General features: G+C 36.2%; 1 long non-coding RNA gene across 1 annotated transcript; it reads left to right on the top strand.

Annotated features, from left to right (window-relative positions):
- The first annotated feature begins 211 nt into the window (after positions 1 to 211).
- LOC306662648 lies at positions 212 to 14722 on the top strand. The gene is made up of 2 exons (XR_013764170.1): positions 212 to 3101; positions 8613 to 14722. It is a non-coding gene; the product is annotated as an uncharacterized lncRNA (long non-coding RNA).
- The last annotated feature ends 779 nt before the right edge of the window (positions 14723 to 15501 follow it).

Raw genomic sequence — 15501 nt, 5'->3', positions numbered from 1 at the left:
ACTATGGCGGCTGCTGATAAGCCTCTGGTATGTCTATATCTCCTATTTTCTGAATATGAACCTCAAGCTTCACTCGGTTTCACTGAATCTTCATCTTTCTCAGCAATTTCCATTTTGTTTTTATAAGCAAAAAATGCAAAGATCCCTGATGCATCTTCCAATATCTACTATACCTGACTGATTCTTCCAACCTGTTGTTCCTCTAGCTCTTTCTAGTGTTCTAACCTATCTGGCAACAAGCTAGGCCCAATAAGGTCAGTTTCCACTTATCTAGAGAAAGGGAAGATTATAGCCACAACTCAGTTGTGTTGAGATTAGTGACATTGCTGCCCTCCTTAGCACAGTAACTCCTATTGCTGAATGCTGTACTGAATGGCAGTTACTCCCCTAAGCCCTTCAGGAACAATCATTTGTGATCTCCAGAGTGTCCATATTAAGTTGACATCACTACTCCTCATTAAAAGCTGAGGTTCAGAAGCATTATGCATTATTATACAAATTCACATTACTAAATTAAATTGAATGTATCTACAAATAAGCTATGCCCTTAGATGGCATAACACTTTTGTTAGTGTGATTTCCTCCAACATAAAATATTCTTACTTTCATAACTATATAACTTCATTCAGATAGTCCCTTTTCCATGAAAGCTGCCCCATTGTTTCATGTGGAAATAAGTGGCCCCTTAATTTTGTTCCCATATCTCTTTCTTTCTCCATAAATCCATAACCCTCGTACCCCATCTAGAGACAAGTTCCTTAGAGGCTTAGACAGTGATCATCTCTTCTCCATATGCTTCTTTGTATAGCACCCTTCCATGGGAGAGACAACTGTTGGATTCACTTAAGTGTACTGCCTGGACATATTCCCAGCACATCCTGTGAGAAGACAATATGGCTGCCAGACACTGGTGAACAGAGGCCACCAAATCTGCACTTGCTCCTTATTTTTCGGTTGCAGAACCCCTGTACTCCATTTCAGGACGTTCTCTTCTGGGTCTGGAAAGGTCATATGCTTGTACTTCACAAGTACAAAAGAAAAGATTGGCAGTTACAATAAGTAAATCATTAAACAGCAACTGGAATCTATAGAGCCTAACCTGGTATTTACACAGCACTACCGAAAATGATGTTTTAATATTGCAAATTGAAAAATAACAATATATAGACTCGGTGGTACAAATGATTATAAAAAATATATATTGCAAGGATGATTTGTGATGGGATGCCTAACAAAAAATGAGAAAAACAAATGCTATAGTCTTTCTTCCTGTGATCCCTCCCACCTCCACCTCATCTTAACAGGGCCTGCAAACACAGCCTGTTATACCTCATCATCACATATTCCAATTTTTACACTAGAGGATAAGAAAGATAACTTTGCAACTGAAGTGGAAGAAAATTAATATAAGAATATTTAAACATAGTGAGGTTCTTGGACAGAAGAGTTTGCTGAGTGGAAAGGTAATGGTTTTCTCAAAATTTGTGAGGGATTTATATTAAAATGCACAAAAGACTTTAGGGAAACTGACTCCGATAAGGTCAGAAAAAGTACCACAAGAAAATAATGATGCATAATCCAACATGTTTGCCCAACTCTAGGGAAGTACTATTTGTACTCTATTCACAATGAACTTCACAGAATTGTGCAATATGTTGGCACAGCTGCCCACATTAATTCCTACCAATGAGTAATGTAGAATAGTTGTAAGTTCTTCAGCAGTCCTCAGTTGTCCAAGTATACAGTTTTAGAGATGTCCATTGTGGAATATGTCCATTTTACTGGAATGGTTGGTTTTAAAGCCCGTGAGATGTTATTTTAGTGTTGGTTTCACACAACTCACAGGTAGAAGCCAAAAATTTAATTCATACCCTCTGGGTGAGATTTTTCAGTATCGTGACAAAATTTCAACCCCAAACCACAAATCTCAGTGGTTAGGGACATCTATCCCAAACTGATACTTGTAGGGGAAATAAGAAATGTGACCAACTGCCACAAAAGTGTCATTACCAAAGGAAATTTAAGAATGGATGCCAATAATTTATTTTTACATTTACAGAGAGGAGCAAGGCTAGCAACTAACTTTTAAAAATTTCACATTTTCAACCTAAATAAAATATCCTTTCATTAATAATTTAAGAAAATTACAAATTCCAACACACATATTATATACCACAACTTAATTTAGCCATTTGAGACATCCACTGTCAGTAATCACTAAACAAACTGTTCAGTTTCTCAGTCCCAAAGAGAATACTCGGTATTACATGATCACATGAATTTTTATTAGTAAGGACTAACTGCTTGTTGCTTGAAGACAATTTTCCAGTAGACTAATGTATATAATCTCCTTTTACAGAAAACTGCTTTCTATATTTTAAAAATAAAGTGCTTTTCTCATTGTTAATACAAAGTAATAAATGTTGATTATAACAATCTGAAAAATAAAACTATAACAAACAGAAGGAAAGAAGGGGTAAGGAAGGACTTCCCCAAAGGGAATCACTGATTATTTGAGTGCTGAACCTATTAGTCTATTTCCCCATGTGTTATATTTTTTATGTTCCTTTTTTCTTTCTTTTTTTTTTTTTTTCTTTTTACAGACTGCATTTTGATTCATTGTACACAAACAGGGTACATCATTTCATTTCTATGGTTGTGCACAATGGAGATTCATACCATTTGTGTAATCATACATATACATAGGGTAATGATGTCTAAGTTTCAATTATACCAATTGAACTTTTTTTTAGTCTGCTTTATTACCTAAGCAATAAAATCACACATTTTTCTAGATAATTACTAATTACTTTCAACATCATTTTTAAAAAGCATACAATATTTCACTATACAAAAGCATAATGGTTTAATTAATCCTCCTTTTTCTAGTAAACATATGCTTACCCATCAAAATATGGTAAGAAGAATCTGAACTATTGAGCTGGATGTACAAGAAGAAGGCTTTTCACATTCATGCCTGTTAATCGTTACTTAAATAGTGTAAAACTCTTTGCTCCTGCTTAGATTTTTCGGAAGCCGCGATTATGAGTAGTGCAATGACAGAGCATGATTTAGTGAGCCTGGAGCTGGTAGGTCTGAAGGTGTAAGGCCCCCAAAAAGGAAACCCCAACTCTGTCCCATGGATGGACGGCAACCCCAATCAACCGCAGGAGGCGTCACTTGATGCAAACCGCAAGAGGTGTTTATTCCAGCGCGCTGGGACCCAACTCCAGGAGTCGAGTCCCTAGCAGAAAATCTTGTAGGTTTATAAAGGCAGAAACCACACATCGGGAGGGGTCACACATGAAAGGGAAAAGGGGGACAAAGCTGCCAGGAAGTTTCAAAGGGGGTCTGGGTTTGCTGACAACATGTTTCACAATGTTTTACAACAGGCTGTAGATTCTGGTCAATAGTTTCTGGTAATCCTACTGTTTGAGCACTATCTGGCTATCAGGCTCAATTTACTCTTTTACTCTCTGTTTGGGGCTGTTTCCTGGAACAGCTTTAAGGGCTTTGTTCCCATTACTGGGAGGGAAACCTTAGGGAGTTGAGATAAAACAGACAGCTTAAAAAAATGTCCATTCTTTCATTTCCCCATTTTCTTTTCTGGTAAGTTCTAATCATGGAACTTCTGTCTCTATATACTCTTCTCCAAAGCTATTTCCTTGGCGGAGGGACTGGTATTGTTGCCTAAGCATTAGTACCTATACAGCACTTACTCTTTCCCTGATGAAGGTGACTAGGTGATTTCAGGCAGGCAAGAGCCCAGGGGGTGGGCCACTAATTAGCAGCCCCTTGTTTGCAGTCCTTGATAAACAGTCCTTGATAAAGGCAGGTAAATTTGGTAATCAATGGGCTCCGGAGATCCTTGACATTCCATTCTTCCAGGGGCAGTCTCCAACTTCCAGAGGCAGATGATTTTATGGCCATTTCCTCGATTTGACCCGATCCCCTATTTCTACACTAACTACCTGTTCCCAATTCTGGCTTCATTCCCCCCTCTAATCTTAGGAACTCCATGCTGCTGGGGAAGGAGGTCGATGACCGCTCTAGCTTCTTCGAGCTGGAAGTGGGTGGCGTGGGGCAAGCAGCTTGGAGTTCCTTTTCTAAAAATCGGGTCAATCGAGGGGTCCAAGGTAGAAGTCTGGTTGGGGAAGAGCAGGTTGTAAAGTCATCTGGGGGCGGCTGCTTCTATGATAGAAGAACAAAAGACATGAGTACTGAAATGAGATTAGCATAAAGTAAATGTTGCAGCATCTGAAACATGCCACTGAGTATCATGAAAATGACAGAAGTTAATCTCTCACCAGGAGGTGGAAGAACTGAGAAATTGTTCCCATAACTAGGCCTAGCAAAGGCTGGAGAGAACAAGGCCTTTATTTGGGGACTTTAACATTGTCATAGATGTCCCCAGAAAATATAGTTAAGCTACTTAATGTCATCTGATTTTGTAAAATATCCCTTTATTGGTATAACCTGTGTTTACTAGAGATCTCTATACTTCTGTTACTTAGGAATAGATAATCATACTAGCAAACATAGATTAAGTCTACCTGTGTAGCTTAGGAAGGTCTTAAACTGACTAAAAACTTCTGACTCTGGCAGTTTCTCTTGATAGTTATCAGGCACATTTGCTGAAGAATCTTTCTTTCATTTGTAGCTTCCAGCCTTTATTCTAGTGGGCTAATACAAGTGTACATCTTAAGTTACATTTAATTATTATTTCCTTTAAATGCCCAAGAATGGCTATATTTTGGTTTTAACTATTTTGCTGGGTATCTAAGATCAAGCTGGTCAAATTGACCTGGTTCCTGTCTTGTTAAAGAGTCAGCTGAGTTCCCACAGGGGTCACTCGTACAGAACTTAAGAGCGGCTCCTTAGCTCCACCAGTGACTTTGATTAGGCAGGGTCTCTTGATGAGGTGACTTCCTTTAGAAGCATCAAGGGATGTTTCCCCTTTTCCATGACCCTCCTCTGCAGCAGATGCACTGGATAATTTTTCATCCTCTAGTCTCAACAATCTCCTTGATCAGGAGGTTGTGTGACCCAGAGTTGCAACGCTCCTTAGAGAAGTTCTCTTACTCCCTGGGTTCAGGCTAACGTTGAGGGCAAGACCCAAATATGGACTTTTCTTGACCTCTGTATTTAACTCCAATTTCTAAGTTTGATCTTAATTATCCAGCAAGCCAGTCTCACCAGTCATAAATCAAGAGTAATGGGCTTTAACTTTAATGTCCATAACTTTACAGTTATTTACCCTTTTATCTAACTGGAGTCTGCATTAGTACTGGAAGTTACCACTATCTATTCTATAGGTGATGGCTTATTATCACAAGTTACCTAGGTTGTTTGTTCTTGGAGCAGCTACTTCTGCAAAGCATTAACAGGTAACAGTTTTACAAAATGAAATTAGCAAGAGTAAAAATATATTCAGCTTGTATAATAGCTATCTTGAATTTTGATTGAGAACTACATTCTATCCCCTATTTGAGATCACAGTACTTTTACAACAAGAACCAATCTTTTGACTATAACTTTAAATAAGCTGAAGTCTGGCTTATTTTGGAGCTATTCTACACACAGTGAGGTGGGAGGCAGAGCCTTATCTCAGGTAAGGCGTGGCTCTTTACAGATCTTAAGTGTTCTAATTCTGATGTTGATCTTTGCTTCTTTTCCTTAAATACCATTAAGTAGTTTACATATACTGTTTCCTGAGTCTATATAAACTTTATAATTAACACAATTTAACATAGTATCTAAAACATGAATCAAAGAAAGGCTGAGAGAGCTTTTAACTTTCCTTTTGTGATTAAGTGGCAAAATGTTTTCATGTTTCTTTCATGTTTCACAATATTAACCTTTAAACAAATCAGACTCTAATGTTTAGAAATACATTTACATTTGAAATTCTTTATCCCAGTGTAAAAAGTAACAAATTTTACACATACCCTATTGATAGCAGGTCCTATAATAGAACATTAAATGATAGAAATAAATCCCCAATAAAATTTACTCTTTATAAGTTTAAGATTACCATTACAGACAAGTTTAATCTGGAGGATAGCAGAGCTTAATAAATTCCTTGCTTTAAAAACTTGTGGTCCTGAAAAATATGAACACATTTAATATACAACTAGTGACCATTTCACAAATACCTTGACACTTTTATCTTACCAAATTGAGTTTTTAAAGAGAAATGTAGGCTTTGTAACAAAGTACAATACTCTGTAATAGTTGTTTAACCATAATTGTATACACCCCAATTTTTAAGACTAATCGTTCTAAAGAATAAAACTTAATAGACACAAAGTTAAGAGTAAATTAGTGTTTCAAATCCTTGTCATTTTACCATGTCATTCTACCATATAGATTAAACTTTGGTTTATATCAGAACATTAGTATTTCACCTTAGGAAAAACCTTCAATAGTTTTAGCTGTCTCACATACATATAACCAACTTAGTTACACACAAACTTGTTGAAACTTGCCCTTTACTTACACAGACTTTCTTAGCTCTTACTTAGACCCTCATGTATTTCATCACACAAGCACTTTCTTACCCAGAAACATTTCCTTTTTCCTTTTACTAAATATATCCATACCCAGAACCTTTTATTTTCTCTTTCCTATTCGTTGTCCCCTTTTTGTTCACATTCTGAAACAACTCTTATGAAATTTCTGAATTTAGATAAATTACTCTATTTTAATAAGATTAAATATTCTGTTGTTTATAGTACTCTAATTGAAACACAGTTGAAACTTTTGGGACCCTTTGTATATAGAATTGCACTTGTTAGGACATAACTCTTAGTAACCTTGTTTTTAGTTTAGTGATGACACAAAGCAAGTTTAAACCCTTTTATTTACCAACCTATGAAAACACCAATAATGTTTAAGTATGATACACCATGGAATTTAAGGAGTTAAAAGTACTCGATGTTATTTAACAATTAGCATTTTAACTTTGTAAATTAATCAGATGTCTCTACAAACACATTAGAGTAATCCCATACATGTTAACTCTAATTCACTTATTCTGTAAAAAACCAAGATATCAGACAAGTGTCCTGTACAGTATTTGCTGTCTCTTTCCTGTTGAAGAAAAGTCCTAGAAACAATTGATATTAGACATTTTATTAACATCAATATTTTATTAGCTTGACCACCTAGAGACTTGCAAGTTATTTTCAAAGACATTTTACTCTTATTAGTTTACCCAATTTGAACCTTTTTAAATCACGTGAATTAAAAGTATCTGGATCCATTTTTAAATTTTAATTTTAGGAGCGCTCAGTTCTGATACAGACAAAACATGACATCAGACAGCACAACATACAAATAACACAAAATCAAGCCCTTGTAACTTTATAGGTGAATCTCCATTGCAGTGTAACAGATGTTCAAAAACTCTAGTTGAATAAAAAATAGAACTGATCAAAAAATCATGAGCTCAAAAAAACATATAATTAAAAATATAGCATTTACTTTGCTGGAGTTTTAAAGACTCTTTTTACCTTTTCTTTCCCTGGGTTTGAGACCGGTCTCCTACTGAGCCTTTAGGCTTCTTTTATTTATATTTCAGGACAGGTTGGATGTTAAAATTATGAGACCTTATTTTTCATTACTTTTGAGACTGAAGCTACTTTGCTAAGTTACCCTTCAGGGCTGTCGGGAGGGGGAGTCCAGAGAAGGAAACTTTGGGGTCCACCCGAGAGTAGCCCGGGTCGAGAACCCCCCAGTTGTTCCAACCCTTCCTCCACCTTGTCCGCCACAAACACACAACAGAACCAGATACAGACGGGCACCAATCTCTGATCCACCAATTGAACCCCATCAGCGCCCTTACCGACGGAGACTACCAGGCGTCCCTGGCTCTCCTTCCACCCTTAGGGCGTCCCCCAGGGCTGCAACCTGTGGCCCCCCAGGCACGTCTGCCGGCCACTGTTCGGCCACTCTCACGAGTCACCGAACGGCTGCCACCGAAACCGAAAGCGCGCTCACAGAACCAGACCAACTAGCAAAACACAAGACAAAGACAGACAACTTCGGGGTACCCCTTCTTACCTCCAAGGTCGACTCCGCGGATGAGGGGGGGCCATCTTATCCCGGGCGAGCCCCCAAATGTAAGGCCCCCAAAAAGGAAACCCCAACTCTGTCCCATGGATGGACGGCAACCCCAATCAACCGCAGGAGGCGTCACTTGATGCAAACCGCAAGAGGTGTTTATTCCAGCGCGCTGGGACCCAACTCCAGGAGTCGAGTCCCTAGCAGAAAATCTTGTAGGTTTATAAAGGCAGAAACCACACATCGGGAGGGGTCACACATGAAAGGGAAAAGGGGGACAAAGCTGCCAGGAAGTTTCAAAGGGGGTCTGGGTTTGCTGACAACATGTTTCACAATGTTTTACAACAGGCTGTAGATTCTGGTCAATAGTTTCTGGTAATCCTACTGTTTGAGCACTATCTGGCTATCAGGCTCAATTTACTCTTTTACTCTCTGTTTGGGGCTGTTTCCTGGAACAGCTTTAAGGGCTTTGTTCCCATTACTGGGAGGGAAACCTTAGGGAGTTGAGATAAAACAGACAGCTTAAAAAAATGTCCATTCTTTCAAAGGCACAGGGCAGAAACAGTGCCAGACCTTCATGAGGAGGTCATCACCCTTCTACTGAGCAAGTGTAGCTGAATGAATGAGGTCTCCATAGGCAAGAGCTAGAGTCTGTCACCTAAACTCTGGTAACTTTCACAAACCCCAAGTATAAGTTGCATGCTTACACCTTTGTGTATTTTCCTACAGAGGGATCATAGCTTTCCTCAAATACTCAAGAAGTCTGGGATCTACCAAAATGGAGATCTTTTCAAATGTTTGAACACATGAAAAACTCTTTCTATTAATTACAGAAAGTTTAATATGCATCCACAACAGTTAAACAATCTTTTTAAAGAATATATTGATTCTTTTTAGTTATTCATGACAGTATAATCCATTTAGATATAATTATACACACCTGGAATATATCTTATTCTACTTAGGATTCCATTTTTGTGGATATACATCATGGCAGGATTCACTGAGTTGTTTTCATTTATGTACACAGGGAAATTATGTCAGATTCATTTCACTGTCTTTCCTTTTCCTATTCTCAGTTATTTCCCTCCATTCCCCATTATCTAATCTACTGAACTTCTATTCTTACCCTCATTCTGCTGCTTTATTATGGATTAGTTTCCACATATCAGAGAAAACATTCAATGTTTAGCTTTTTGGAACTGGCTTATTTCACTTAGCAAGATGTTTTTAATTGAACACCTATCCATCTTATTTTATTATCTTTCATTGCCATGCAATTAGAGCTTCTTATTTCTGTTTTCATGTTTATAAAGTACCACCAACCTAGAATTTATCCTCTCAGCTCTCCATCTTCTTTTCCTTAGTCAGGTGAACTTTACATGTAACACATTAATATGGTTCTATAAATGGTCCAGCTGGTTGTGCCTTCCCCCCAAACCTAGTAACTTCTGGCCTGAGGGAATTCATTCATAACCATTCTCTGAGGAACACAACATGAGTCCTGACCTTAGTCTGTGCTCTCTGGAAAGACAGAACCCCCTTTCTTAAGTCATGCAAAAGTACCATGTACTTGGAGCAATCATGCATACACATGAAGGAGAAACCTCTGTTTACATGCTGCTCCCAGCACTAAAGTAAATTCACCTCTTTTATCATACCCAAGAAAGTGAACAACAATTTTATCATAAAATATCACTGTGAGAACTATATATTTATCCATAACACATGTAAAAATGTCTTCAATCCATGTAGAAATATGAATATTTTGCTATCATCATTCAATTATATGTAGTAACAAACAGACTGGCATTTGCCACCTACCTCATGTGCAATGCCATTATAAAAAGAAGTTTTGATGATTGGTTTTGGAAATTACTTATTCATGTATCTTTAATCTTGCCCATTCCCAAAAGTTCTAAGATTGTCTACATACTTATATATAATAAAACAAGTCAAATTACAAGGTAATAAAATATTTAAAGGAAATGAATCCCTTGGGATTATCCCCCCATCCTCTATGCATTTTATTTTCCTTTTTATCTCTGTATATTCCACATATGAGAGCTTAACATAATGCTCTCAAATTTCATCCATTTTCCTGCAAATGACACAATTTCATTCATCTTTAAAGCTAAATAAAACTCAATAATTGTATACATACTACATTTTGGACCAGGGGGAGGGACAAGAAGATGGAAAGGGAAGCTACTGGGGAATTGATTGACCAAAGTGTATTTTATATTGTTTACATGTATGAATATGTAACAAGGAATCCCACTACTATGTATAACTATAAAATACCAAAAAATAAAAGTAAAGCAGATTAATAAAAAAAAATGACTCAAAGGGGAAATGAAAATAAAGTCAAGAATAAAGTTGAAGACAAAATATATATTGGAAGATGAAGTCAATTTGCTAGAACTTGGTCATGAATTTAGACTATAGTTTGCAAGGCATATAGCTCAAAGACAAATAGAGGCATGCAGTCATGTGGAATATCCATGTAAAAAGTTATCAGCTCCTGGTATAGAATTATGGCTTCCAAATCTACATATTTTACTTTTAATATACAGTGACCCATTTGTTCACAATGTAAATACAACTAATTTTGTTACTAAGGTTAGAGAGAAATTTCTCCCAAGGGGCCTATATAGGTAGGTACTGTAATATGCAAATATAGTAAATAGAATCATGTGCTTCATAAATATTTAATTTTTAATTTCCTCCATGTAGACTACTGGATTCACAATATGTCTCAATTCAAAATTATATTTTAAGAGGTATCAGAATAATGTGGTTTGGGTATATAGTCTTGCCAGCCCATGTTCATCAGTGAGATGATGATGTCTTTAAATGTGGGATTGAACACTGGTAATCTATTTATAGGAATCTATTGTACGAGTGTTTTGTGCAGCTAAGAAATGATTGTCCCTTAGACTGGCACTTTCTCTCCAGCATGCCACAGGTCACATTGTTACTTTCCTTCTACTTTGCTACTTTCTTGGCCTTTCTAGTCCTTTGAGTTCATCTCCCAATCTAGACAGATGAAATTTGTGTCTCCATTTAAAGAATCATCTGCAAATCTCCTTTCTCTCACTTCAACTTTTCATAAGCATTTTGAAGCAATGACAGATACTATAAGTTAATGATTGAAATTTTGGTGATTAAGGAGAAAAGTAAGCAGGGTATAACCAGCATCAACTTATCATGAAAGTGGATCAAAGAAAGCTGGTGATTAGTTAACAGCAGACAGACATTTGGTACCAGGCCTTTCCTAAGATGTGAGAGTATCACTGTCTAAACATTTGAGTAGAAGATGATGTATTTATTCTTTTAATCTTTATAGCTAGACAACCAAGTGTGCTGCTCATCTTGAGCATAAAAATCACAACTGAAAACTGCAATTTAATCCCAAGAAAACCACTTCACACACATTGATAAATATTAATGTAAATATATTGTGTAAACACAAGTACTTTTAGTTCATGCCCATTTTTAATCATGAGTTCAACAAGCATGGTATATATAAAAGAAAACAATTTTAGCAGCCAAATAACTAGCAATAGTAGTAATTATTAATGGAGGCCTGTGGACTCTTTTTTTAAAATACTTTTTTAGTTTTAGGTGGACACAATATCTTATTTATTTATATGTGGTGCTAAGGATCGAACCCAGTGCCTCATGGGTACTAGGTGAGCGCTCTACCACTGAACCACAAACCCAGCCCAAGCCTGTAGACTCTATATATACAGAAGAGTGGACTATGAATCTATCAAATTCTACTTACTGCTTTCGTATTCATTAAGTTGACAACAGGAGTTAGTTGACATAATTTTTTTAAAAAATAGGATATAGTAAAATGGCATAATTAAGTGAGTGAATGTATCAAAGCTATAAAGTACCATGGGGAAAATTACATATAAAGTTGTCAAAACACTTATTTAAGGATTAATCTATGAGAAGTATTTTATTAAAATTATAACCCTCATATGCAACAGCATACTTTTTGCCTTTTCTGCTTTATCTTTCTATGTATATCTTATGATTATCTAACATTATGTATTTTACTTATTTTTCTATTGTCTGACTCCCCCAAGAGAGTTTAAATTCCATTAGGACAACAATTATTTTTCCACTTCATTTAGCCAGGGATTGTGTATCTCTAGTATAAATGGGCCTACCATTAAATACCTGATGAGTATCTACAAATGAATGAACGAAATAATTTGCAGACAATTTCCCTTAAAATGTATAAAAGACCTTGCTAAAAAAAAAAAAAAAAAAAAAAAAAAAAAGAAAGAAAAAGTACACAAACAAAGTCAAATAATAGAGACATAATAAGTAAGGTTTTTCCAATGGAAGATGTTAACTATATTGCTTTTCTTTTCAGATCTTGGTGGTAATAAAGCCTTTTTGTATTTGTCTATAATAACATCAATAAACTTTTATCTCTGAGAATTATCACTAAGCAAAATGTTAAAAAGCCAATGCTTTTGGCAAAGAGAGTTCTGATAAGATGATTGATACTTAGGAAAGGAGAATATCTGACTGTTTATCAATGAAGGACATGCCACCAAGGTGAATATCACAAAAGGGTGTCATATCTATGTCACTGGATGCCTTTATAGTCCCTAAACAGACAAGGAACACCTGTTTCTACCAGTTAGGATGATGAAAAAATTGGGAATATAGAGTTCAGAAACCAAATAATATTTTCACTGTGATAATTTTTTCATATCATGTATATGCTATTGAAATATCCAGATGTGTCTGTTGTTCATGAAGGGCAATAACAAACAAAAAGGGAAACAGGAGTAACTCATAGGAAAGACAAGCAATATGTTTAGAGCATTAAGTCAGGACTGGGTGCTATCAAGTAATATGTCCCAATAGCACATTTTAGTCATTAGCAGTCACCCTAAACCTCAGTAAGAATTCAACACAGATTCCAACTGCTTGAACCATCAAGGAGTCTCCTTTTAAATCAGCTTCTCATATGACTGTGAGTTTGCTCATTGAAATGGAGTCTCTCAAACAAAAAGGATAGAAATTTAAGATAAAAGGATAACCAAACCAAAAAACTCAGTTCAGTTTTCAAGTAATAGGAAAACCCCTACCTGCTAGCATCTCCTAATTCATTTTATTCAGGAAAGTCAGTGTCAGCATTCACATTATTTATCTTTAGCCATAGCAGGAATTTGCTTCTGAAGTTTCCTCATAGAAAGACATAGATTCATAAAAAGAGTGATGAGATGAAGTCAAACGTTTATGAAGTCAGATATTTAATTTGATGACATATCCTTACTTTTTCCTAATTAACCAAGAGACTTCAAAACAAATTTTCCTTACATGTCACTCACCTGAAACCATATTTCGTTTGATCTATTGCTTAGAAGGTACAAACATACACATTCTTGATATGCCTTGACATAATGTGTGTAATTTAGAGGTCACACAGATTTACATTTGAATACTGGCTTTCTCCACACTGGCACTATAACCTGGAACAAGTTATAGAACTTCCCTGAGTCCTGAGAGAGGGCTACATCCTTGTCGTAAGGGGAGTTAATGATGTTACATAATTAAGGATTCATAAAAACTCTGAATGAGATCATGATGTAAAGTCCTTCTCACAGTGTCTGTCAAATCAAAAATAAAGGATGATAAACATCAGCATTTATTAGTAGGTTTCAATATTGAATATCTAATATTATTTTTTCATACTTGGTCATACTTCAGGCTAAGCTAAATCCAAATGGTGAAGTCCTTGACTTTGTATAAAATGGTAAATTGTTTGACAGGCTAAAAAAACTGTGATGTAAATGCCATTGCTAGGTTGTCATTAACTACTCAGGCTTGACGCAGTTGGCAACTACAGAGACAACTTAGGGGAACCATTATCGCTAAGCCACCTTTGGCTTTCTGGGTCTATTTCTTAAGAGCTCTAAGTCAGTCCAAACAAAAGTCTCTACTAAATAATACTCCCCTGGCTACTCAGAGGCTAGTTTATTGAGTTTGGTTCCATGACAGGCTCTGTCCCAGTGACATTCATCACCAAGGCTACTTCCCAGCAAACCTCTGGAAGGTCCCCAACTCAGACTTCTGTCCATTTGGAAATGTTCCACCACTAGGACTGCAGACTTATTTTCCACTGTCCTCCCCAGGCACCCTGACATTCTCATTTCTGATTTCTTCACTGCTACGAATATATATACTCCTCAGTGTCACTACTCCTTCTCCTACACTTCCTATATGTTTAGTACCTCTGTGGATGGAAGGAAGGGAAGACGGAAGGAGGGAGAGACACAGGAAAGACAGGGAACAAGAGGGAGAGGAAGAACAAGTGAAATGTGCATATTTGGGCCCAGCCACAACTCCTGAGCTCTACTCTTCTGTTTCCAAATGCCTACTGGTATCCAGAATACAGCATCTTTAATGTCAGTCATCATTCTCTAAAAGAAAAAAAAAAAAAGAAAAACTCCTTTTTCTTTCTGTAATTCTATAAATAAAAAGTCTGATCCATAAATGTAATATTTCTTTTGTATATCTGAAAAAAAAAAAAACTCAGTATCCTAGTTATCTGGTCAAACACTCATTTCATTAGACACACTTATAATAGCCAATGATCTCATAATGGAAACTGATAGATTTTTTTTTTAATTAATATTTGCTGCCCAATGCATTGAAAAGTCAATTCAAGTATGTTCAAGTAATGGTTAATAATAATGATAATACCTATTCACTTTCTTGGTGAGAAATCTGAGTTTCCATAATGGAAGCATATTTCAAATACTGGCATCAGAGGTAAAGATTTAATTACAAAAGTATATCATGGTAGTTGATATTATTATTAAACTATTACTTTCAATGATTCAAGTTTTAGTTTACTAAAAGAATATAATAACCCATGTTCATTAAACCATGTTAAGAATTATCTTTTCAAATGTATTTATGACTTTTGATGGATTTATTCTTTTTTCCTGTGGGACAAGGAAATATATAAAGCTTCAGACATCAAAGTATTTATTTGACCAAGAGTACAAAACCAATCAACATTCTTCTTTTCAAATACAGTAACTACTGCACTATCGTCAAATGCTTCTGACAGACTGCAGGATCACTCTGGAAGCTGTGCCCTTCTGTTAGTGATTACTGACAAACTGGGCATTTTACAAATGTCTGAAGTTATACAAGAAATTATATTTGAAAGCCATATCTAGCTAAACTTATCACATATAATTTGTATCAAACACAGATTTGACTAAGGCTTATTGCATAAATATGCAGCAACTACAATATACTAGTTAAAAGCACAGGCTGTGGAACTGACCAGTCCAGATTTAAATTTCAATTTAGTTGTTTACTCTGTGAGATACCTTGAACACATAACTGAACCTCTCCATGCCAGTTTCCCCAATTAGAACACACAAATCA

Source organism: Sciurus vulgaris (assembly GCF_902686455.1).
Source record: "Sciurus vulgaris genome assembly, chromosome: 5".
Taxonomy (NCBI): Eukaryota; Metazoa; Chordata; class Mammalia; order Rodentia; family Sciuridae; genus Sciurus; species Sciurus vulgaris.
The sequence above is the reverse complement of the archived record's forward strand: the minus strand, read 5'-3'. Positions and strand labels throughout refer to the sequence as shown.